The sequence below is a fragment of the Sus scrofa genome, chromosome 14 (genome assembly GCF_054392235.1).
Source record: "Sus scrofa isolate SSC_HxYL_T2T_F1_AM1 chromosome 14, Sscrofa_HxYL_maternal_Yorkshire_Landrace_v2.0, whole genome shotgun sequence".
In the NCBI taxonomy this organism is placed as follows: domain Eukaryota; kingdom Metazoa; phylum Chordata; class Mammalia; order Artiodactyla; family Suidae; genus Sus; species Sus scrofa.
This window is the reverse complement of record NC_139396.1, coordinates 124087616-124115098: the sequence shown is the minus strand read 5'-3', so window position 1 is coordinate 124115098 and position 27483 is coordinate 124087616. Positions and strand designations below refer to the sequence as shown.

Here is a 27483-nt window from a genome sequence, read left to right as displayed (position 1 = left end):
GTTTCCATGTCTTAGCAATTACAAATACAGATGCTATGAATACTGGGGTGCATGTATCTTTTCAAATTAGAATTTTTCATCTTTCGCAGATATATGCCCAGGAGTAGGATTGCTAGATCATTTAGTAGCCCTATTTTTATTTTTTTTAAAGAAGTTCTATACTGTTTTCTATAATGGCTACACTGATTGCCACCAACAGTGTAGGCGGGTTCCCTTTTCTCCACATCTTCTCCAGCATTTATTATTTGTAAATGTTGTGCTAACCATTCTAAATGGTGGCAGTCAGCAACCTCATTGTGGTTTTGATTTGCATATCTCTAATAATTATTGACATTGAGCAATCTTTTCTTGTGCCTCTTAGCCACCTGTATGTCTTCTTCAGAGAGATGTCTATTTAGGTCATCTGCCCATTTTTTCATTGCATTTTTTTTTGATATTGGGTTGTATGAGCTATAGTTTAGAAATTAACCCCTTGTCAGTTGCATTCTTTGCAAATATTCTCTCCCTTTTCATAGGTTTTTTTCATTTTGTTGATGGTTTCCTTTGCTGTGCAGAAGCTTTTGATTAGTTGCCATTTGTTTATTTTTGTTTTTAGTTCCTTTGCTTGAGAGACTAATATAAGAAATATTGCTACAATTTATGTTAGAGAATGTTTGCCTATGTTGTAGGTGTTTTATAATGTCATACCTTATACTTAGGTCTTTAAGCCATTTTGAGTTTATCTATGGTGTGAGGAAGTGGGCTAATTTCATTGACTTACATGTAGCTGTCCAGTTTCCCAACACCACTTACTGAAGAGACTGTCTTTTCTCCACTGTATATTCTTCTTTGCCATAGAATAATTAACCATAGGTGTATGGGCTTATTTATGGGCTGCTATTCTGCTCCATTGATCTATATGTCTGTTTTTGTACAGATACCACACTATTTTAATTACTGTAGCTTTGTAGTATTGTCTGAAGTCTGGGAGGGTTATGCTTCCAGCTTCCATTTTTTTTCAGGATTGCTTTGGCAATTCTGGGTCTTTCGTGGTTCAATGTAAATTTTAGGATTATTTGTTCTAGTTATTTGAAAACTGTCCTGGGTATTTTGATAGGGACCACATTAAATCTGTAGATTACTTTGAGTAGTATGGCAATTTTAAAAATATTAATTCTTCCTGTGAGGACATGGGTTCTATCCCTGACCTTTCTCGGGGGTTAAGGATCCAGTGTTGCTATGAGCTGTGGTGTAGGTTGTGGTCGTGGCTTGGATTCTTCATTGCTGTGGTTGTGGCATAGATTGGCAGTTACAGCTCTGATTGGACTCCCACCCTGGGAAACTCCATATGCTGTGGGTGTGGCCTTAAAAAGACAAAAATATATATATATATATATATATATATACAAATATATATGTATATATGTGTGTGTGTATATATATAATTCTTCAAACTCGAGAGCATGGTATATCTTTCCATTTCTTTGGATCATCTTCAATTTCCCTTTTAATGTTTTATAGTTTTCAGCTTACAGGTCTTCTGGTTCCTTTTTTAAGTTTCCTAGGTATTTTAATTTTTTTGATGTGATTTTAAATGGATTTTTGACAATATTTATTAGTATAATGTAATGCAACAAATATATATATATACATGTGTGTATATATAAATTTTGTATCCTGCTACATTGCTGAATTCATTTGCTACTTCTAAAAGTTTTTTGCGGAATCCTTCATCTTCTCTGTCGAGTACCATGTCATCTGCAAGTAGTATAGTTTTTACTCTTCCCTTTCAATTTGGATACATTTTATTTCTTTTTTTCATCCTATTACTGTTGTTAGGACTTCAAATATTACATCGAATAAAAGTGGTAAGAGTGGGCATTCTTGGCCTATTTCATTTTTTGCAGGATGTCTTTCAACTTTTCACTGTTGACTATTATATTGACTGTGGGTTTGTCATGAATAGCTTTTATTATGTTGAGCTATTTTCCCTTTATACCCACTTTGCTGAGAGTATTTATCATGAATGTTGTGTTTTGTCAAACTTTTTTGTGTCTATTGAGATGATCATGAGTTTTGTCTTTTCTTTTGCTAATGTTGTATATCATATTAATTGATTTGCATATGTTCAACAACCCTTGCAACCCTAGAATGAATCCAACTTGATCATGGTATGTGATACTTTTTTAGGTATTGTTGGAGTTGGTTTGCTAATATTTTGATGAGAATTTTTATATTTATCAAAGATAATTGCTTGTAGTTTTCTCTTTTTTGTAATATCTTTGTCTGATTTTGGTATCAGGGTGATGGTGGATTTGTAGAATGAATTGAGGAGTATCTCCCTCCTCTTCAGTCTTTTAGAATAGTTTGAAAAGGCTTCTTGGTATAAGTTCTTTGTATGACTGGTAGAATTCTCCAGGGAATCCATATAGTCCTGGACTTATTTTTGCAGAGAATTGGGTTGTTGTTGTTGTTTTACAGATTCTTTTGCAGAGATTGGTCTATTCAAATTACCTTTTTCTTCTTGACTCAATTTTGATGGGCTGTGAGAAGTGGACAAGTTTCTTGAAAGGTTGTCCAATTTGTTGACATACAACTGTTCATAGTATTCTCTTATGATTTTTTGTATCAGTGGTATAGTTTGTTATTTATTCTATTTCTTATTTTAAGTTCTCTTTTTTCATCTTGATGAGCTCACTAGAGGTTTATTTATTATCTTTTTAAGAAAAACAAACTCTTGATTTCATTCATCTTTTCTCTCTCACTCGCTTTTTTTTTTTTTTCTTTTTAGGGCCACACCCATGGCACATGGAAGTACCCATGCTAGGGGTTGAACTGGAGCTAGAGCTGCCAGCCTACACCACAGCCACAGCAACATGGGATCTGAGTGACATCTGTGACCTACTCCACAGCTCACAGAAACACTGGATCCTTAACCTATTGAGCAAGGCCAGGGATCAAACCCATATCCTCATGGATACTAGTCAGATTTGTTTCTGCTGAGCCACAATGAAATTCCTTCTATTATTTTTTGATCTCCAATAATTTCCTCTCTGATCTTATTTCCTTCTGTTGAATTGGGCTTTTGTTCTAACTTTTTTAAGGTGGTAGGTTAGGCTTTGTATTTAAGATTTTTCTTGTTTCTTGAGGAAGGCCTGTATTGCTATGAATTTCCCTCTTAGAACTAGTTTTCTGCATCCCATAGATTTTGTAATGTTGTGTTTTCATTGTCATTTGTCTCAAGGTATTTTCTGATTTTCTCTTAGATTTACTCATTGGTTTTTATTTTTATTTTTCTTTTTTAGGGCCACACCTATGGCATATAGAAGTTCCCAGGCTAGGGAACGAATCAGAGCTGCAGATGTCAGCCTCTACCACAGCAACACAGGATCCAAGCTGCATCTATGACCTACACCCCAGCTCACAACAATGCAGGATCCTTAACCCACTGAGCAAGGCCAGGGATTGAACCCCCAACCTCATGGATACTAGTCAGGTTTGTAACCCACTGAGCCACAGTGGGAACTCCTGATTTGTTGGTTTTTAAGTAGAATATTATTTAGTCTCCATGTGGTCATTTTTTACAACTGTGGTCAGAAAAGATGCTTAGAATAATTTCCATCCTCTTAAATTTATTGAGGCTTGTTTTGTGTCCTTGTATGGGATCAATTCTAGAGAATATTCCTTTCATGCTTGGAAAGAATGTGTATTCTGGTTTTTTGGATATGGTGTCCTTTAGATACCAATTAAGTCTCACTGTTTTATATTTGTAATTTAGAATCTCTGTCTCTTACTGATTTTCCATCTGGAAGACCTGTCCATTGATATCAGTAGGGTGTCAGAGTTTCCTAATATTATTGTATCCTGTCAGTTTCAATGTCTGTTAGTATTTGTTTCATATATTTGGGTGCTCCTTTATTGGTGTAATATCTTCTTGTATAGATCCCTTTATCATTATATAGTGTCCTTTTTCTTTATGGTCTTTGAAGTCTATTTTGTTGGCTATGAGTATCACTATCCCTTATAGACATTTCATTTGGCATGATTTATTTTTTTCAATCCATCACTTTCATTCTATGTGTGTCTTTTGCCCTAAAGTGGGTCTCTCATAGACAGAATATTGTAGGTGTTTTTCTTTTAATCCAATCTGCCACTCCATCTTTTTATTTATTCTTTTTTTTTTTATGTCCACTCCTGTGGCATATGGAAGATCCTGGACCAGGGGGTCGATTTGGAGCTGCAGCTGCAGCCTATTCCACAGCAACACTGGATCTGAGCTGCATCTGTGACCTACAGTGAAACTTGCAGCAATGCCAGATCCTTAACCCACTGAGTGAGGCCAGGGATCAAACCCACATCCTCACAGAGACAACATGGGGTCCTTAACCTGCTCAGCCACAGTAGGAATTCCTGCCACGCTGTCTTTTGATCAATGTATCTAGTCCATTGACATTTAAAGTAATTATTGATATGTATGTACTTATTGTCATTTTAAACCTTGTTGAATTGGTTTTGTAGTTCTTTTTTCATTTCTTCTGTTTTGCCTTCTATGGTTTGATTGTCTTCTTTTGTATTATGCTTGAATTCCTCTCTTTAGTTTTCATCAATCTACTGTATATTTTTGATTTGTAGTTACCCTAGTTTTCAGATATGTTAACCCATAACTATATCTATTAGACTGTCATATAAGTCCAAACACATTCTAAAAGATCTATATTTTTTATACCCCTCTCCACATTTTGTGACTTTGATGTCCTATTTTATATCTTCATGCTTATCCTTTTGCTGTTAATTGTGGTTACATTCACTTTTATAATTTTTTTTTTAGTTTTTTAATCTAAGTAGTATCTTATTTAAGTGATCTTCAATCTTTTTTTCTATTTGCCTTTCCTATTGTGATTTTTCTTTTCTTACAGATTCTTGCTTATTTTCTATTTAGAGAAGAACTTTCACTATTTCTTTTAGGTAAGATTTAATATTACTATAATCTTTTAGTTTTGCTTGTCTGAAAAATCATTTGTTTCTCCTATTCTAAATGATAACCTTGCTGGGCATACTAGATTGCAGGTTTTTATTTTCAGGACTTTGAATATTTCACAACACTCCCTTCTGACCTGCAGGTTTTTTTGCAGAGAAATCAGCTGATAGTCTTATGGAGTGCCCTTGTAACTGTCTCTCTGTTTTTCTCTTACTGCCTTTAGAATCCTAACTTTGCCATGTTAATTGTGATATATCTTGGTGTGCATCTATTTGGGTTCATCTCATTTGGGACCCTCTATGTTTGCTATACATGGATATCTGTTTCCTTCTTTAGGTTTGGGAAGTTTTTATAATTTCTTTAAATCCATTTTCAATACCCTTCTCTCTTTTTGCTGGAACCCCTATTATGCCAAGTCTGGTATGCTTTATATTATCATGTGGATCTCATTATATTGCTTGCTTTTTTTTATTTTGCCTGTCTGCTGTTCTGATTAGGTGATTTCCATTATTGTCTTTCAGACCACTTATTCACTCATCTGCATTATTTAGTCTGCTATTCACTGCTTCTATTTTGGTTTTTACCTTGGCAGTTGAGTTGTCTGATTTTGATTGGCTCCTCTTTATAGTTTCTAGAAAATTGTTACAGTGATCTTCATTTCTATCAATAAGCTTTCTTAATTCATTTAGCATTTTATTGCCTTCGTTTTAACTTGGAGTCTAATTGACTGGCAAGGTCATTTGCATTATTGGCTCTTTCAGGGGATTTCTCTTAGGTGGGAGTAGTTTCTCTGCTTTTTCAGTCTCTGAATTTAGGAAGAAACAGTCATTTACTGTGGTCTTAAAGGGCTGTTCCTATGTGGGAGTTTCCCTGTGTAGACTACGTGAGTCTGATGTTTTTGGTGCAAGGGCTGTTTTTGTTATGGATGCCTGCCATCTCTTTTCTCAGAGTGTGCTAGTCATTAGCCCCTTGATAGGGGATGTGACTTGTGTTGTGGTAACTGGGCCTCCACTTTGCTCCACAGCTGTCACAGCCCTGTTGGTGGTGGTGTTTGCTCTCAAGTTGTTGAAGTAGAAGCCCTGAGGGTTGAGCTTGATAAGGCACCCTTGCACTTCAGTGTGTGTTCTGTCCCTAAGGAGGTTAGTGGTGAGGCAAGTGATGCTATGTGATCACATTGAACCTATATGGAGCCATCCATGTTGGCATCTGCAGTTCCACCCAGCAACAGCCCAAGGTCACGTCCCTTTCACCACTGTGCTCATTCCAGACCTAATGCTAGGCTAGCACATGGTGGTGGCAGGAATCAAGCCACTGTGGTAGCTTTGCTGTTGCTTGGGACCTGGGCTGCCTCTGTCTTAGGAAAGGAACCCCTGCGGACTCCTCCCCTGAGGATGTCCACTGGAATTTTACAATTCAGTGATTCTGTCCACCACCCAGTGTGCCTGTGACCAAAGTCCACAGCTGCTGGCCCCACCGCAACCCCTATCTGTGAGTGCTGATAATGGCCTCAGATGTCAGTCCTGCCCCAGCCATGTGTGCATGCTCACAAAGTCTATCACCTCAGGAGCCATGCCTCATTGTGTGCACATTGACCATAGGCTCTGAGGTTCATCCCTGACCACACCCCACGCTCTCTGGGCTGTCTCTATGCAGCCAGATCAAGTCCTCTCCCAAGCTTGTATGCCCAAGTTTCAGCACCTAGCTGCTATATTAGTAGACCCACCTAGCTCATGTCTCAGGCTAGGAAGTGCAGCAAGGTGGCAGCCATCAGCACAGGACTCTCTGTGCCCTGATTGCTAACAAGCTAGCAGGCATGTACTCCTAATCAACAGAGTTCACGTTCCTCCAGCCCCTCTATCTGTCCCAGCCTGCATGGCAGCTTTATAGTGCGAGGTCCTGCCTACGGGGACCCTCCCTCCTTCACAGATCCCTCCCAGAGGTGCCAGTTCCATCCTGATGCCTTTGTTTTTCATCTTACCTGGTTGCATGGGGATCTTTCTTACAGCTTTGGTTGGATAAAAAAATCTTCTGCCAGCTTCCAGCTGATTTTATGTGAGAACTGTTCCATTTATGGATGTATTTTTGATGTGTTGGGGGGGTGAGGTCCACATCCTCTCACTCTGCCATTTTGATCTAAACCACTCTTAAATTTCTGTTGCTACCTGTACATCTGACTTATCCCTTCTTCTAGACTGCAAACTCTTAGAAACCAAATATCAAGTAATCTTATACTTGAAATTTGTTTTTATTTTATACTAAATCAGAGTGATGACTTAGGCTTTATTTTGTATATCTTCCAGACACCCATCATCACCCCCCAAGTCTCCTGTCCTTTCTCCATGCTGCCTTCTGACCCAGGTGACTAATCTGGATGGGCCACTGCAGCAATTCTCAAAGTGTAGTCCCCAGACCCCTGGGTTTCCTCGAGACTTTTTCAGGAGGTACACAGATCAAAAATTTTATATTTTTATAAAAACACTGAGACGTTACTTGCCTTTTTCATTGTGTTAGCATTTTAACTGATGGTGCAGAAGCAAAAGTTGATGGAAATGCTGGAGCCTTGGCAGGAATCAGGGTAGTGGCACCACCCTAAACTGGTAGTTATTATGTTCTTCACTAACCAAGCACTCTCAGTTTTTAAAAAAAGCCAGTTTCATTTAAGAATGTCCATGACAAAAACAGAAAAAAATAGTATTAATTTCATTCACTCTCACATCTTTTGTAGGCATGTCTTTTTAATATTCCATGTAATGAAATGAGAGTATGCATAAAGCATACTTCTGCTGCACACCAAAGTGTAACATTTATCTCCAGAAAAAGCACTGACAGGACTGCTTAAACTACAGGCTGAATATCTGCTTTTCTCATGGAACACCATTTAGAAATTAGACTAACAGATAAACTATGGTATTTAGAATTGGGTTTTGGCAAGTATTTTCTCAGAAATAATACAAGTCAGTCACTCAGAGGAAAACCACTGTCAATGATAAAATTTGAGCTCTCAGGCTTTCATAACTTTGTGAAACTTATGGCTGCCACAGTGAGATTGACAATTACCCAAGCTTAAAGATTTTTCAGGTAAGATTGGTGCTGATATTAAAAAATATGATTTTTTGTTGATATTGTACATTCAAATGTATCAATATGTGGTAGACCTGTGTAATTCACTAAATCAATATTTTCCAAATGACCAAGGCATAAAACTACAAAATGGTGCATGGTTAAAATGTACATTCAAAGTGCAAGATAGACCAATGTATTTTAATGTAACCAAGTATAAGGTTCATTGACATAATTTCAGAATCCATATCATACTAACCTTTAAGAAACTGCTTGTCGAGTTTTAGTGCATAATCAAAGAAGAATATCCCTGATTCTTTGAAAAGATACTTAAAGACCCCTTGCTTTTCCAATGCCATGTCTGTATGAAGCCAAACTTTCTTCATTCACTTCAACCAAAATAATGTCACACTTTGAATGCAGAAAATCCACTTGTGTTCAATTAAGCCAAACATTAGCAATTCTCCAAAACATAAAACAATGCCACCTGTTCACTTAGTTTTAGAAACACAAAACTGTTTTTCAGTGAAATGTTACTTATATGAAGATGCAATGAGTGTATTATTTTAATTGAATTAATAATAGTCTTAGTTTCTTAGATTTCCTTTCTAATATGGTAAATATCAACAGATATAAGCTACATCAACAGAAGTCCTTTGGGGTACTCTTTAATTTTTAGGAGCATAATGGCGTTCTGAGACCAAAAAGCTTTAAATGAAACTACTAAGTTATACAAATGTATCCTCTTACCTCTGATTTCCAACTGGAGTTGATGAATGTGAAGCCCCTGCAAGAGATCAGACAATGAGGAACAAAGAGGTGGGGAAAATTATTCCCCTAACTCTCTGGCCATAGCTTTCACCAGCTTGTGCTTGGCATGTTTTAACAGGTGAGCAGGACTCTTCAGTTTGAGGGTGTCTAACTCCCAGAGAAGAAAGGACCTCTCTTCCCTGCGCTTTGGCTCTTTCTGGTGACACCTGGTATGAGTCACCTGTCCCAGGCACAGCCTCATGCCCCTAAGTGGGTTGCTCAACCTGCGGGTATCCATACATGAAGATTCCCTGGCCCTTCTCCACCCCAGCCGTGCACCCTAGTCCTAGGACAGATTCTACAAGATGTTCTTTTTGAATTTTACCAGTTTTTGCCTCATCTTTACCTCTGAGTTGCTCTTTTTTTTTTTTTTTTTTTTTTAAGAAAGAACAAATTTGTCATTCTGGACAGCCTATACAACCACTCCTCTTAATTGAATTTATTCTGTTTACCTCAGGCCTCCTCTTCATAATTAGTTTGCAATTTCTGCTTTGCAACATCAGTCACCTTTTCTCCCTATTTTTCCAAATCAAAGATGCAGAACCCTCATTTTCCATTCTTGTCAGTACCTTTCTGGTCTGTCACAAAGCCATCATCCCCAAAGCCCGGTTTTTCATCAACATGCATAAACTCATTTTGCAGTCAGTGGAAAAAGGAACGTGGCTACAGTACACATAGAATTCAACACAAAGCAATGTTGTTTTAACATTTATCCAGACACCAGGTATTATTACACCTAAGAACTATGTGGGAGTTTATCATATAACCCTAGAAACAAACAAAAAGCAAACAACTAATAAACACTGAGGCTTAGAGACGTTGCTCATTCATCCAAAATTACATTGCTGATAGATCCAGCATCCCAGGTTAAGTCTGTGTTTCTGACTACAGAGCTTAAACTCTAGACTTTTGTACCTCATTTCCTGAACACCAGCTTTCACAAGACACTATTCTAGGCACCGAGAAGGAGATAGAAAAGCAGGGAAAAGTGCAATTTCTCCTCTCAAGCAGCTCACGTTCCAGCAGGAGAAAACAGACTGTGTATAATGACACTAGTGCCTGGCAGAACGCAATCTGCACTTGGGGAAATACAAACCAAACACAGCTAGAGCACAGAGGAGAATTCCAACTAAGAAGACAGGAGGGCTTCGAGGAGGAACTGGCATTTGAACTGCACTTGAGTGATGGCTAGAATATAATGAGAATGCTGTTAAAAGGGGCAGAAAGTAGGCTGAATGCCTAAGGGTCTGGGGGAGGAAAGAAAGGAAAGCTGGGAAAGAGTTATTTATGACTACCTGTCACTGTTTGTGATTCTGTTTCTTAGACTCATGGTCAGTCCAAAGTCAAATGCAGCAAGGATGGCCTACCCCTCACAGCAGCACATCAGGCTGGTCTGTGAGCAGCCCCCATCGCCCAACCAGCTGCAGCTCTGCCCTGGTGCTAGAGGCTGTCAATGAATTCTTAAAAGGTTTCTCCTGTCTCCCTGCCTGCAATCCCCTCATTTCAGCTCACTCTGTGGCTGTCATTTCATTCTTCACACTTGCCCAGCCTGAAAGAGGTGGAATGCACTGAAAAATGGAGTTATCACCACAGATTGTCAGAACATCAGGACCTTGCGGGACTGTTGGGACCAGGGGTTATAAACAGAAAAAAAGAAACAAAGACCTGAGAGCCTCTGGGCAAATCTGACCCCCGCCCCCCATTAAGCTGGCACAGAGAACGAAGGAGGTAGGCATGCCCTAGGTGGGGAGGTGATCTCCTTTTGCCACAGTATCCACAGCTGCCTTTGTCTTACAGAGTTCCCTGGACCCCTGAAAGCACTGAGTTCTGATTTCTGAACTGATCGACACTTGACTTTTACAAGAACCAATGCCCTTCAAGCCTTGATCAAGGTAATACTATTCATCAATGCTGAAGCTAAGAATTAAAGCCCAGAATTTTCCTCTCACTCCAGACCTATCCACTTTGCAAGGGAAGTGGGAGCTTATAGGATTTGCAGAGAAACCTGAACACAATATTCAAATGGCCATATACACAAGAAATCAACATATATATATATATATATATATATATATATATATATATACACATGCATATATATACACACACACACACACATATATATACACACACACATATATATATATCAACATATGTATGTACATATCTATTCTTTTTGTTATGTTGACTTGCTACCCTATAGGTGGCATCCACTTGATATTTTTTATTGATATCCACCTCTATTCCAAAAAAAAGATTTACATAATCTTTCAAAAAATTTAAGATATATCAAGATAACAAATTAGAGGTAGATGATCAAGAGAAAGCAAGAGAATACAATAATAATGAAATGAGGCTGATATAAAACACCTATCATAATACTATTTGCCGGTCATAGGAAAGTGGAAATTTGCCTTCAAATTTTCTACAGGTAATTTTTTTTTTTTTTAGTCTACCATATGATTCTGCTTCCCAAAAGTAAAGTTAAACTATTTGCCAAGAAGAAAAGCAATAGCTAAATAAAACCAAAAGTTTCCCTGAAGGGGTCTGGCGTCATGTGATAGAATAAACCAGGCCCTCAACACCCTCCAACATATAGCTTTGTTTTTCATCTAGTGATTGCACAGTATAATTTACTTAGGTTACTTCTAACTTCTAATTTCTGCACAACAAATTCCTGGGGAAACTTGAATTTTTTAAAGGTTCCATAAGTAGTGCCCATATATTTAATCTATAAATGATTGTCTCACTCACTGATGTATGAACAATGTTCAAACTGGTATAGGTATTATGATTATAAAATACATTTAATTTAAATTTGGTACAGAATTCCTGGTAACTTATTTTCTCATTCTCTATTTGACCATAGACTCTAGAAGGACAGTTATTCTCAGGGGACAGTGGTGGGTGAGGGGCTCCACATGACTCTGGAAAAGAACCTTGTTTTCAAAGATAGAACAAATGTGATGTGGTTGTTTACAGCCATCATCCATTCTGACTGGTCAGTGCAAGTGCGTACCAAGGGTCAAACAGCAGTGTTCTTGTTTTTAATACTAATTTTATCTCCCTTGTTAAGAAAAATTGGAAAGCACTTACTTGGAGGACTTAGTAGATTGTTCATGTCTATCCTATAAACCCTTCTCTGTAAATATGTTTCTCTTAACTAAGAGTTTGAATAGAGCCCAAGAGAGTTCAGATTTGTAATCCTCAAAAATTACCTGGCTTGGGCACATCCCTCTTGCTACTTAAATTTGAAATGGTATGTTTTAACTTGAAGCTGAGTTAGGGGATCGGCTGACGTTCATTTGTGACATTTGAGAATCCTAACAAGGATATACAACTCACCTCCATCCTGAGAGGGTATTCGGGCAACATGTGGAAAGTTAGGTCTTTATTCATTATTTCTACCTCCATCCCTCTACCTTAACCTCCCAGACTAAAAAGCAGTCTGTATTCCAGTAGGCTCTAAATAGAATATCTAAAATTGCTTAATCCAGGATATTCCACAGCCAAAAATGATGCTCCTCCTAATTTTGAGGTATGTTATTTCCTGCTATTTCTTTCAGGAGAAACATGTACCAAGAGCCCTGAGGGAGGCGACTTGCTATGAAAAATTATTAAATATGGACTAATTAAAATTATTCTCTGCAAAATCATTTTTCATTTTAGTATATTCAGTCTGTAGTTTTTTCCTTCTGTAATAATTAGATGGCATGTCAGTTTGTCTAATAAGATCTCTCCTAGATCACAATATGGAAAACCCAGCAGCCTTATATAAAAGAATGTTCATCCCATGTGTTATCCAATGATTAAGACCTAATTAAGATGAAGGGAAGTCAGGACATAGCCATGATGTATCTCACTGAAAATGCTTGCCTATTTGATTAAGGGGCACCCCTACTCACTTTGAGTCTTATGGAATATTGTTTTTCAGATTCTGTACAGGCATCAGTAGTTGAGTATTGGGGGAAGAGAGAGAGAGAAAGGCATTTTGAATTCACCAGCTTTTTTTTTCACAACCAAAACCTGACTGGAAGGTGAATAAAATGACAAAAAGTTCTATTATTATTTATTCCTCATTGAATTCTGTATGAAATGACTGTCTCTCTTCAGAATAGCAATGGTTAAACCTTACCTCCTCCTCCTCTGAAATATTAGCTCGAGAAAGTCATAGTTTCAAGAGGTAAATTGGCCATTATTTTGAATGAAATGTGTTTTAAGTAACAGGTTTTCTTAGGAGTTGTAATGTTTATCTTTTCCAAAAAAAAAAAGAGTCTATTATATTCTGGACACAGCCAAATTGCTCTGTACCTTTAATCTGTCAAAGGCAAATAAATCAGCAAGAAACATAGCCCACCATTCAGTATTTTCTCTGAACTTAGGCTGGTACAGGCAATATTTCCTGGGTGATTTATTTACTTTGAGCTTCATGATCACAGATACTGGGGAAGAAAGGTGAGTCAGTGATTAAGTAGCTTAATTTATTTTTCTTATCTGCTTTTTTATTTTTTTGAGGTATAGTTGATCACAATATAAGAGTAGTTTCAGATATACAACATAGTGATTCAACAATTTTATAGATAACACTCAATTTCAAGTTATTATAAAATATTGGCTGTATTCCCTGTGCTGTACAGTACATCCTCGTAACTTAATTTATTTTACACATAGTAGTTTCTACTTTTCAATCCTCTACCACTCTTTTGCTTCCCCCTTCCCTCTCTGCAATGGTAATGACTAATGTGTTCTTTGTATCTGAGTCTATTTCTGTTTTGTTTTACTCATTCATTTGCTTTATCTTTCAGATTCCATATATAAGTGATATCATCCAGCATTTGTCTCTCTGCCTGACTTATTTCACTAAGCCTAATATCTTCTGGGTCCATTCATGCTGTTGCAAATGGCAAAATTTCATTCTTTTTATGGCAGAGTAGTATTCCTTGGTATATATACACCACATCTTCTTAATTCATTCATCTGTTGATGGGCACTTAGGTTTCTTCCCTATCTTGTCTATTGTAGATAATGCTGCATGAACACTGGGGTGCATGTTTTGAATAAATGTTTTCATATTCTTTGAATATACACCCAGGACTGGAATTGCTGGATTAAATGATAGTTCTATTTTTAGTTTTTTGAGGAAACTCCATACTGTTTTCCATAGTGGCTGCCCCAGGTCTTCCCCACAAACAGTGTACAGCGTTCCTTTTTCTCCATATCCTTAACAACATTTGCTATTTGTGGTCTTTTTGATGGTAGCCATTCTGACAGGTATGAGGTAATGTCTTATGATTTTGACTTGCATTTTCTCTGATAAATGGTGATGCTGGGCATCTTTTCACATGCCTATTGGTCAGTGGTATACTTTCTTTGGGAAAAAATGTCTATTCATGTTTTCAGCCCATATTTTAATAAGGTTGTTTCTATTTCTGACATTGAGTTATATGAGCTTTTTATATATTTTTCATATTAACCCCTAATCTGTCATGCCATTTTCAAATATTTTCTCCCATTTAGTAGGTTGTCTTATTTTGTCAATGGTTTCCTTGGCTGTGCAAAAGCTTTTAAGCTTAATTACACCCCATTTTTTAACTTTCACTTTTGTTTCCTTTGCCTTAGGAAACAGATCCAAAAAATCATGGCTATGATTTACGTCAAAGACTGTTCTGCCTTTTTTTATTCTAGGAGTTTTATGGCTTCCAGTCTTAACATTTCAGTCTTTAATTCATTTTGAGTTTATTTTTGTCTACGGTGTGAGAAATTTTTCTAATTCCATTCTTTTACACATACCTGTAAGTTTTCCAACATCACCTATCAAAGAGACTGTCTTTTCTCCATTGTATAATCTAGTCTCCTTTGTCATAATTGTGTTGGTTTATTTCAGGCTCTCTATTCTATTCCATTAATCTATCTGTCTGTTTCTGAGTCAGTACTATAGGGTTTTGATTACTATAGCTTTGTGGGATAGTCTAAAGTCTGGGAGCATAGTTTGTTCTTCTATCTCAAGATTATTTTGGCTATTCATGGTCTTTTGAGTTTCCATACAAATTTTAAAAATAATTTTCCTAGTCCATTGGAAAATGCCATTGGTATTTTGAAAGGGATTGCTGCTACCCAAGGCAATCTACTTATATTATGGCCATTTTAACAACTTTAATTCTCCCAATCCACGAACACTGTATCTTTCCAACTGTCTGTGTCATCTTCAATTTCTTTCATCAGTGTCTTATAGTTTTCCAAGTACAAGTCTTTTACCTCCTTAGATTTATTCCTAAGTATTTCATTCTTTTTGATGTGATTATAAATGGGATTCTTTCCTTTTTTCCTCTTTAAGTTCTATATATTAATTTTATATCTTGCAACTGTAGTGAATTCATTGATGAGCTCTAACAGTTTTTTTTTTTGGAGGCATCTTAAGGATTTTCTGTATATAGTATGATGTCATCTGCAAACAGTGATAGTTGATTAGCCCAAGGTGTCCTAGTACTGGTGTCTGCAGGCTGATGATGGTTGGGGCTGGGCCTGAGTCCTGAAGCTAGAGGGAGGATTCCACAATGGAACTTGCTGGCGTGGCACCAGTGTTCACATGGTAAAATAAGCTCCCCAAAATGACTGCTGCCAGAGTCTATGTCCCCAGGGTGAACTGCAGTTGCTTCCTGCTTCTCTGAGAGGTCAGCAAGTGGGTCTGACCCAGGATCCTTTCAAATCACTGCTTTTGCTCTGGATGCCAGCATGTGTGAGATTTTGTGTGCACCTTCTAAGAGTGGAGTCACTATTTCCCACAGTCCTCTGCATCTCCCAGAAGTAAGACCTGCTTACCTTATAAGCCAAATGTTCTGGGAACTCCTGTCCTGGCACAGGACCCCCCAGGCTAGGGAGCCTGATGTGGGGCCCAGACCCCTTGCTCCTTAAGAACCTTTGCAATTGTAGTTATTCTCCCATTTGTGGATCACCCATTCAGAGGTATGGGTCTTGATAATACCATGGCTCTGCCTCTCCAATATGTCTCCTTGTGATTCCTTCTTTATAACGTTAATTGTGGAATGTCTTTTCTGGTTAAGTTCCAGTATTCCTCATTAATGGTTTCTCTGTAAAAGAGTTGTAATTTTGGTATGCCTGTGAGAGGAGGTGAGCTCAGGATCTTCCTACTCTGCCATCTTGAGAACTCTCTAAGTAAGTAGCTTTAAATGGACCTCAGAACTGCAAAGTAGAACTTGCATCTTCTGGGATATAGTTAATTTTCCAAGCAAAAGTATTCTTCCTATTCTTTGTTTCCTTTGATCTCTCAAATATACAGCACTACCACAGTAAGATACTACTTCATATCATTAGCATAGCTGTATCAAAAGAAAAAAAACAGAAAATAATAAGTGCTGGTGAGGATGTGGAAAAACTGAAAGCCTCATACACATCTGATAGTAATATAAAATGGTGCAATTTCTGTGGAAAACAGTTTTGTGGTCCTTCAAAAAGTTAAACAAGATTACCATATGATCCAGCAATTCCACTTCTGGGTATAGACACAAAAGAAAGCAGGGACTTGAAAGACACTTGCACAACAATGTTTATAGCAACATTATTCACAATAGAAAAAGGCAACAATCCAACTGTCCATCAACAGATAAATGGATAAACTGTAGCATATCCATATAATGGAATATTATTTAGCCACAAAAAGAAATGAAATTCTGGTACGTACTACAATATGGCTGAACCCTGAAAACTTGCTAAGTGAGATAAGCCAGACACAAAAGGACAAATATTCCATGATTCCACTTATATATGGTACATAAAATAGGCAAATTCAGAGAGAAAGTATAATAGAGGGTACCAGGGGCTGGGAGAAGATGGAATAGAGATATACTGCTTAATGGGCAGAGTGTCTATATAGGATGATGAAAAAGTTTGGAAATAGACAGTAGTGATAGTTATATAATTTTGTTAGGTACTTAATACCACTGAGTTGTACATTAAAAGTGGTTAAAATGGTAAATTTTATGTTATGTATACTTTACTGTAGTTTTTTTTTTGTTTGTTTGTTTAAGAAATACAGTGCTAGAAGCTACCATTCCCACCCCTGATTCTCCCCGACCCTCATGATTCTATCAGCATTTGCTATATCCAATCCTAGGACCACTGAAAGCACGTGAAGAATCCTTGGAACTGTCTTGGGAAACCCTGACAAATCCCCTGTGAGGACAGGTATGGCCCTGATTAAAAAAAAAAATACTCTGATGCCTCCATATGATGGTTTCATGAGGCCACTGGGCTCCTAAGCTTCACAGTTATAAACAAGCTATTTTGAAACAATGGCTTAAATTGTGTTATTGGCCAGAATTGCATGATTATTCAAATTCAGTGGGTTTACCTGGGTTATAAGATAATTAGTATTTTATGAGTATTAACCTGCTAGAATAATTTAAAATTTTAAAGCACTTGAATGTTATTGGTTGAAACAAGTGGGAATTTGAAATTGTCAGAACCCCTACCTCCAAGAAAAAATTTGACCCTAAGGAAAAAGTTATCCATCAGTAAGTGAAAGCCTCCATCAACGAGCTACACTGGCCTAAGCAAAACATTGCTTTAGGCATATGCGGAAGGACAGCTAATAAGTACCTGGTCTAAAGGCATATTCTCTGCTATCACCCAGTCTGCCATCCAACTGGCAGTTATAGACCCACCCCATCCCTCAGACCAGCTCCATCACATCTTTGCCACAGATAAACCAGTTATATCCTCTCTGACTTCCCCATTTCTCCTTATTTTGGAGTATGGACAATGTCAGAATCCAGGGACCAATAAGAACAAAGCACACAAAATTATAATGAAACTACTGACATCTGTGCTTTCCTTTGCCATGACAAAGGTTTTCTGGTAGGACACTAGGTAAGAACCTCCTGGTGCAAATGAAAGTATTTACCACCTATGTGATAACTGTGTCTTCTGCCTCCCTTAGCCACACTAGTATTTTAACCAGGAACAACTCCTCACCACCTGCCATGCTCTGAGGTGTTTGATGTCATAGCTTCTCTCAATGGGTAAGAAAGTACCTGGAATCAAGAACATCTCCAATACCTGAGTAAGAAGACCCCAAGGACTTGCAAGAAGGACCTCCAAGCATATGTGGCCTAAGGCTCTCATTTTACAAATGAGGCGAGTAAAATCGAAATGACCTGCCTGGGGTCATACTTTTCATTAGTGAGGGATAAGTGGCTGACCTTCAGTGGCCCCTACTCTTTATAGGTGAACTCTCCTTAAGAATATGCTTCTGTTTTGGACACATTATAAGCATCCAGCCTTCCAGAAGGTAGTCATAGCTTTGGTATGTACATTTCATTTGAATGATGGCTCCAAGTAGAGGGAAAAATATGTTGTTCTCTCTTCAGGCTATTTACTCTGAGTCATCATTCACAACGTGGCCTCCATTTGAATGATTCATGTCATGACAGCCACTGCAGACTTGAAACTCTTAAAATGTCATCAGGCTTATGATGTATTAGATTTTACTTAAAACAGGGAAAATTCAAGTTGTTCAAAAGTGATATTTTTCTATCCCTTTGTGGCTAGGATTTGGTGAATAGCATCATAAAAAATTCCATATGGCAGCTTTTGGTTTTCCTTCTCTTTACTATCAAAATTTGACTAGTGATACAGATTTGGCTTCCTAGTTTGTCTTGTAAATTAGTAAAATGTGGTTGAAATTGAGTTTGTGGCCTAGATTCCACCACTTTACCAATGCTCTATGATTTGTTTCTCATCCAAATGGGAAACATATGAGACTTCTGTACAGCATCTCATATGTTACCAAAAACAAAAAACTAGATTCAACTCTAGGTTTTACTTTCACCAACTCTGTAGCCTTAGAAGAACCATCAACTTTTCTGTACCCTCGTTTTCTCATCTCTGAATTTTTTTAGCCATGCCCACAGCATGTAGAAGTTCCTGGACCAGGGATTGAACCCAGGCTACAGCAGTGACCCAAGCTGCTGCAGTAACAACACCAGATCCTTAACCCACTGTGCTACAAAAGAACACCTCATCTCTGAATTTTTTATTCCAATTCTGATCTTGGTCTGCTTCACAAGAGATATTGTATAGACAAGCTGAGACTAAGATATTCACAGATGCTTTAGTACAGGAAATTCTGCCCAATATTCTGTGATAATCCATATGGGAAAAAGAATGGATGTGTGTGCATATATAACTGAATCACTTTGTTGTACAGCAGAAATTATAAAACATTGTAAAAATCACCTATACTTGAATAAAACTTGAACAAAATGACAAAAAGAGGCAAGTACTATATCATTTAAGAAAATATGTCTCTTAATCACTCCCTCCTACAGAAAGTTTGAGGAAATTATTCAGACAGATCATAAAGAACTCAAGCACTGTGGTGCGGGTAGGTTCCTCAGATGGAGAAGCAAAAGGAAATGTAACATTTTCAACAATTAAATCATCTGGTGTATGAGCATTTAGGAGAGCGGACCGTGGAATGAGTGCAGTGTTTGAGGACAGACAAGCAGCAGTGGGGCAGAGGTAGGTGACAGAAGGCATGGTGTAGAGACTGACGAATAAAGTTACTTGAGACCCAGAGCAACTAAAGGAGAAAAGCTAGGTGAATCAGGATAGGAAAAATAAATGGATGCCTCTTCCTGCAGACTCCCTTTTTAATACTTAGTCTCTATACTTATGTTATTGAATGATTCAATTAATAAATATTTACTGAGGCACCTACTGCATGCCAGCCTCTGATCAAGGCCTTGGGAATATTAATTAATGAATGCAACACTGAAATTTCTGACCTCAGAGAACTTACATTTTAGTAGCAGTCGGGGGGAGGAGAAAAGAATGAGCAACAGACAGAAAAATAGACATTTTCTGAAGAAGTAACTTCAGAGAGCCATCAGTGCTATAAAACCTAAAATAGGGCAACAAGACAGATAATGGCAAGTGGCAGAAAGGGCACTAAATTAGCTAGATTGGTCAAAGAGGGACTCTCTGAGGAGATGACATTGAGCTCACAACTCTTTCAGTTGCAAGCAATAAAAATCCATGTCGAACTATTAAGCAGAGCAGAGATTTTATTGACCACACAAGCAGATGGATGATGAAGTAGCCTTGAGACTGAATGGGCAATGTCAGAGTTCAGGGCCTTGCAGCTTAAAGATAGTGAGGAAAACAGAGAATACAGCCTTTCCTTCCACCTCTTGCCCCCTCTAGTCTTGGCAGCCTCAGATTCACATGCCCCATGCAGTCAAAAGAGAGCATCTTCTTTCCAGAGATGATCTCTTGACCCCAGGAAACAGTTTTGGTCAGGTGTGAGTTACGAGATCATCCTTGTAGCTGGGATGGTCATGGGGAGTGATGAGGGGGAAGAGAGAGGAAAGAGCATTTTACCAGAGATGAAGATGGAAGAGCTCCATGGGCAACATGGTAGCTACCGTATTTACTACATTCCACCCCTAGACTTCCTAACACACTCAAGGTACCCTTCTCCCCTGACATTAACTTTTAAAATGCCCACCTATCAAAATGTCAGTATCCTACATACAACAGAAAACACATCCACCTTTTCCAAAACAGCAACATGAGTCATGTAATTTTCCATATTGAATCCCAAGTCTTCTCAGAGTCTTGCCAAATAATAAGTATAACCACACCAACGTACCAATATAATATTATGGAGAAGTGATCCATGCTTCAGTAAAAATTCCCATTTGGAAAACACAGAAAGGAGAAGCACTCACCTCTCTGGCCATAGAATACTGGAATATGTCTTTGAATGAGTCCCTCTGCCTACCCCTGAATACTTGTCATAAGAGTTGATCATAAACACTGGCCTCTTTGAAAAAGCCTGAGACAAAATTTTGGCTTGATTCTTAGTATTACAATGATTTCCACTTCCCAAGGGTACAGTTATAACTGTGGTAAGACGAACCTTAGGGTTGAGTAATTACAAGGCACGCTTTGCCAGCCTTGGAGTTTGTCAATGTAATCCTGAAAATCCCAATTTATTTCTGATTTTATTCTTGTGCCCTCTACTACATAGTCACCAACACCAGAATGTTGTCAGAATACGACCCTTAAATCTGGCTTTAGGTAGCAATTTCTTTACTTATCAGGTCAGAAGCCCATTTAAATATTGAAACTAAAGTTGTAGCAGCCTTTCCTCTGACTTCAGGTGAGACTCCCTATATCCCTAAAAATAAATGTGCTTTACACTAGATTACACAGATCTCATTCATTTATAAGAAATAGAAGTCAAACTCATACTGATTTAAAGAAAAAGTATATTCTATTGGCTTCCTAACTAAACTGTGTCCAAAGAAAGACATGCAAGAATCAGGATCTTAGGCTCTATCTGAATTTCTACTTGACGTTTTGATTGGCTTCATCTATGGAATCTCTGTGAGATGGTAGGCAAGATGGCTATCAGCAGTCTCAGACCCAAATTCTCTGAAGCAGTAACCTCATGAGAAAATATAAATATGTATTTTCTTCCAATTTCAGTCCTGGTGAAGAGGCATAATTGGCTGGTCCTGGGTCCTATTCCCATCCCTCTGATTGCTATAGGGGAAGTGAAGGAGAAGAGGGATAAAGTAGGTGAGGAGAAGAAAAATTAAGGGCAAATTTTGTTGGACAAATACTTTAGCCCCCAGTACTGTCCACTGTATTCACAAAACTCATCAGTCAATTAGACACAGCTATTCAACAGAAAAGCTATTAGTGTTCCACAATTAGAAACAGATATTGTCACAGAGCTAGGTGAGTTTTTATGGGTTTCAATGGGACTTTATGGACCAAAGCAAAGCCTGAATCCCGATCACAACTTCCTATCAGTTATTCATTCACTCATTATTTTATTCAACAAATATTTATTAAGTGGCTATCATCTCCCAAGCATTGAGTTAGGCGCTGGCTGTACATCAATAAGCAACCTAGCCACAGTCTTCAGCTCCATAGCTAGGGAGTCATACAATTAAACAAGTAATCCTATTATGCGAAATAAATGGCAAAATAAATAATGTACCTGATTCTATGAGACCTAGAATAGATGCATAACCTATTTTGTGGTTGAGGATGAAGGTCAGGGAAGATTTCTTGGAAGAAATAATATTTAAAATGATACCAAGAGGTTGAGTAATGGTTAGCCAAGTAAGAGGGGCAGAGTGATATCCCTTTAAATATGCGAATGTCTCATGTTAATAAGATCATGGCACATGTGGGAAAAAAATGAACAAGTTAAAGAAAGCCACCCTTTCTAGTTTCCACTCAATATCGCTATTTTCACTTACTTCTGAGAAGGACAAAACACCCTAGCTTATCTATTTCCACTTTACTTCTTTTCCTCTAGGCTCCTTATTATTATCCCTAAAGCCAGAAGTGGCCTGAATGGGAAAATGCTGCAGTTTAGGAATCAGTGGAAGTAACCAGTTTCCTTTCCATTCACCTTCACCCCATAATTTCAAGTAATGTCCTACTGCTTCTAAGTGTCACCGCTCCTCCTGTCCCATGAAATGGCCTCTCAGTCTGGGGATAACAGATAGGCAATAACAGCTGGCATATTCTCTAGAAATAGTTGGCCTTGCCTCAAATGCGATTTTTCCTGAAACAGCTTGATGCCCACAAGAGCAGTTGACCTGCATCAGAATTATGTGCTTTCCTATGTCTCCTTGCTAGCTATGAGATGAGCTGTTACTAAGCCCTGTCCAAGTCATCGGGGCCACGCATAAAAAATAAATAATTGAGCATGACTAAAATGAATAAACTATTATCAGATGCATTTGCATAATTAAGCTTGGTCCAAAAAATTGGCAGAGCACAGACTGGCAAAATGGCATTGCATACTATTGACCACAAAGCCCTGGAATGTGATTCTAGCGAAACACAATGAAGTCAGAGCTCTGTGTGTACAGATTAGATAAATGCATCAGCTCAGCGACTGGAGAACAGACTACATGCTCAGAATTTGTTTAATGTGGCTGCTTCTTTTAATTCAGAATAATATGACCTCTGACCAATAATGGGGGACTGGGGAGGCAACTTGTACCAACAGCAAGAAGCCAAGCTGGTTATCAGAAGACCTGGGGCCTAGGCTCAGCTGCATCTCTGATATGTTTCTGATGTCCTTTAGTCAGACCCTTAACCATGCTTTGCTTCCACTATATTTCTAAGGTGGCATAACAGTAGTTTCTCCATCTACCTAATAGATGGAAAAAGTACAAAGGAAGCAGAGATATCTGCCCCAGCTCCTTGCCCAGTGTGAGAACCAAGCAGTCTCTAAAGGCCTGCATCTTTATCCTGGAGTCAGTGATGGGTATGATTTGCTGTATGCTCAAGAGGGATTCAACTTGAACTGGAAGAGTTGTCCTTCTGACTTTTTCCTCTGCCTGTTTCTCAAATTGGAGAGAAGTACCAGAGTCAGGAGCAAGCACAGGCCTGGGGCCCTAAATTGGCATTTCTCATAAAAGAGTTCCTAAGAGGAAAATATGGTTGCTAAAGGCTGTGAAGTCTCCCCTAATAACCTATAAAGGCAGAAGTTGGAAAGTCAAGGAGAATTTATCAGGGTATCCTAGTACTGAGGGAAAAACTGTCAGCACAGAGAAAACTCCAGACTTCTGTTTTTTTGTTTTGTTTTGTTTTGTTTTGTTTTTTCTTTTCAACATGAGCCTTTTTACAACACCAAGAAGAGAAAGCAGGCTGCAGGCCAACATTTTTATTGCCACTGTTCCTGTTTGGCTTTGTGAGAAGAAATTCTACTCAGATAGAAGCAGGTTCTATCAGTGATATCTGTCACACATTGGTTACCAGGATAATTTAATTTCCCTCTCCCTTCTCATGCTTCCCACTGAAGCTGCCTTCTAGGTCAAAGATGACAACCTTCTGAGATAATGAGGACCACTTTTCTGCCAATACTGTATGATATTCACATATCACTCATTTAAATGGCACCATTTTATTTATTACAGTCTGCTAGCAAGCCTCAAATCTGTTAAAAATGCCTTCATAGAATTCATCTCAGAGGCCATCTTTCCCTCAGTCTGTGATCACGTTCAATTTTCCTGCTCAAGTTGAAGTCTCATGGAGTGGAAATGCACATCCTTCAGCAGAGTGAGTAACTGTCAGGGATGCTGAGGTAGGCCTAAGTCAAGAACAAGAAATGGCAAGGGGTCTGTTCAAACCATGCAAAACCCTGAGGGCAGGGGGAGGTGTCAAGGTGGGACAAGCTTCCTCTTTTTTTTTCTTGTTTAGTCACGCCCACAGCATATGGAAATTCCCAGGCCGCGGACCAAATCCAAGCTGCACCTGTGACCTATCCCATAGCCGTGGCAATGATGGATCCCTAACCCATTGCACCAGATAGGGGATTGAACCTGTGCCACTATGCTAAGATAGTGCTGGATCCTTATCCTGATGTGCCACAGTGGGAACTCCTAGGGAGGAGCCTCTTCTCAAAGGTCTGCACACCAAGTCCTGCAGAGTGAGACTCTGTCTCATTGAGAGTGAGATAGTGTCTGAAGAGCCTCTGTGTCAGCTTATTAAAAGTAGCAAGAAAGATATGGCTAAAGAATTAGAATGGGAGTAGTAAGGACAGAAAAGTAGAGATGAAAAGGAACTAACATCGTGGATTTCTCCACCATGCCTCTCCACCAGCTACAGGAGTTGAGAGGCAAGGAGAAAGAAAAGGAAACCTCGGGCAGAGAAGGGTACCATTCTATAAAGGTTCAGTGAGATGATCTAAATAAAAAGGGATCCAAAATACCTCTTGGCAAGATGTTACATGGTAGAAATGCCTATTATTGATTTCACTAAGATGGACTCAAGAGACCTGTTCACAGTAATTCAAATCCCTCGACAGAAGTCATTCAGTGTGAGCCACAGAGCATTAGAAAAATTGGATTTTGAAAAGAGTATTAAAAGAAAAAGAATGAGCCAGTGAGAGAGCCTACTTTGAAAGCTAAGGTTAAAAACATGTTTTTTTCTCTCCAGGGAGGAAACAGTTTCTGTAGGAGGCATTGTGATTGTTTTCAAAGGCATTATGATGGACTGGCAGTCTCAATAAAAAGAGTGGCAGACTTGGAGTCTGAACTTTGGAATGAATAACTGAAAGCAACAATGGAAAATAGTCACCACACACTTTCATCTTAGGGGTCCAATATTAAAGCTATTATCAAGGGCAGTAAATATATGCTAGAGATGGGGTTTTAAGACCATCTGAGAGCTTTGTATAGACAGGAAAATGTTTCTGATATAAAAAAAAATATTCCTTCATGTTAGTACAAAATCCCTTCCTTCTTTGACACCTTTAGATTCTGGCTACTGTACCATTTACCCTTTCTCATCTCTGATCTGTTGACCTCCTAGCCAAAGACCTTGGCTGTAGCTCATGATCTTTCTATCCACCTCATGACTCACTATCATCCTGCACAACTTCAATCCCTCCAGAAACCTACAAGCCTCCTCTATTCTGGTGACTTTCAGCTCCACTTCTCTTTTGCCACACAGACCCCTATCCTCACCATGGCTTTTATTATCAATGGAATTTTTGACCTGTAAATTTCAATCATTCATTTACTCATTCATTTTACAAATACCCATTGAATACTACCTTGTGCTGACCATTGCAGTAGTCACTGTAGTTTTAGTTAAAAGAGAAAATATTTCTTTCTTCTTGGAGCTTATAAACTGGTGAAGGAGACAGAGAAACTAATAGGCAATTACAGTAGAATGTCATAAATGCTTATCTAACATATGCTCTAAACCAGATCAGGTGCACAAGAAGAGCACCTGATCTGGATGAACGCTATCATACAAGGCTTCCTGTACAAGTGATGTCTAAGCTGAGACTTTAAGAATGAGTATGAAGAAGCCAAGGAGGCAGCAGCAAGGTCAAGGTCAAGATGGTGCAGTAGAAAAATTCTGAATGAGAACCACACCAAAACTACAACTGCAGAAAGAATAACTAAGGATATAGAGACGATACCCCATGTAAGAGGGACAGAGACATGGTCTAGTCAGAACTTAAACTTCTGTCATAGTAATTCACAACCTGGAAAGATATGCTAACCATGCGCCCCCCGCCCCCTGCTGAAGTATGAGGTTCTCCAATCCTCATGTCAGCCTCCCCACCCTAGAGGGAACTGCACCAGGAAGATAAACCCCCATAATGCCTAGCTTTAAAAACCAGTGAGGTTTACATCCAGGACAGCCAGTGGGCTATGGGAAACTGAGGGTCCAATTTTTTTTGGCCGTACCTATGGCATATGGAAGTTTCCAGACCAGGGACCAAATCTGCCCCACAGCAGAAAGCCAAACCCCTGCAGTGACTACACCTGATCCTAAAACTATTGTACCACAAGAGAACTCCTGAGATTCCACTCTTGAGGGGCTCCTGCACAAACTCACTTGTTCTAAGTCCCAGTGCAGAGGCAGTAACTGGGTCATGTAGGAAAATTTACTGACAAATTTTAGGGTGTGTACTTGAGGGACATGGATCTAACAGAACTTCCTTCAGGGACAGAGGCACTAGAAGGTGCCTTTAAAAAGAAAAAAAGAAAAGAAAAAAAAAAACCTTCAAATTAGCTGGTCCTGCACTGGAAGGTGCTATTTCTTTCACTCTCCATCAAATTAGCAAACACTAGGCACCCAGTGTCCCCCTGAGAAATAACCTGCTCAATATATCCCATCCCCCTAAAGCAACTCCCACCTACCTCCACACAGTGGGGAGCTCTTGTTGGCACTGGCACCCCTCCAAAGTAGCTCCCACTCTAGAGTACAAGCCCTGCCCATCTGATGGGAGCACTCAGAAAAAGAACCCTTACAGAGTGGTTCCAACTCCAAGGGATCAATCCTACATACCAGGGCACCCACACATTCATGCCCAGGTCTACTAGAACCAAGTGAGGGACCAGCCCCACCCACTAGAACATCCACATCCATCTTTTCCGAGCCACACAATCAGCTGGTCTAGGGAATAAACCCTTTCCCCCAGGGTGCCTGCCTCAATAGCAGCCCAACCTCAATAGTAAGATGCATGTAGCTCACACAGGGGATACCTCTGGAGCACCTGACTCTGGTCACCAATGGTTATGGTGCCACTGGTCCCGACAGGACACCTTCTACATAGAGACACTCTTTCATGACCAAGAAATGTAGATGATACACCTTATACATAAAAACAAACACCAAGAATTAAGCAAAATGAGGAGAAAAAATAATATATTCCAAACAAACAAAAAAAGGCAAAAATCTCAGAAAAATAATTAAGCAAAATAGAGATAAGCAATTATCAAATAAAGAGTTTAAAATAGTAGTCCTAGGGATGCCCACTGAACTTGAGGGAAAAAATGGATAAAATTAGTAAGAACTTCAAAGACATAGAAAATATTAAAAAATAACCAATCAGAATTGAAGAATACTACAATAAAAATGAAAAATACTGTAGAGAAAATTCAACAGTAGATTAGAAGATACAGATTATGCATAAGCAATCTATAAGACATGTTGTGGAAATCAGGGGAAAAAAACTGCAAAAAGCACAAATACATGTAGGCTTAACTACATGCTACTAGAAAGCCAAAGGATCAACAAAGAAAAGAGGAAATTGGAGTTCCCATTGTGGCTCAGCAGATAACGAATCTAATATCCATGAG

At 38.7% G+C, this 27483-nt stretch overlaps 1 long non-coding RNA gene across 2 annotated transcripts in view; it reads right to left on the bottom strand.

The window, feature by feature from the left end:
* Positions 1 to 27483, bottom strand: part of LOC146396975 (uncharacterized) — a 184569-nt gene that overhangs the window by 37031 nt on the left and 120055 nt on the right. The window contains exon 3 of one of the 2 annotated variants that reach the window (XR_014826605.1): positions 8768 to 8804. This is a non-coding gene — a long non-coding RNA (uncharacterized LOC146396975). Of the gene's footprint in view, positions 1 to 4795; positions 8805 to 27483 lie in introns of those variants that run through there. The other variant, XR_014826606.1, reaches the window with a different exon arrangement.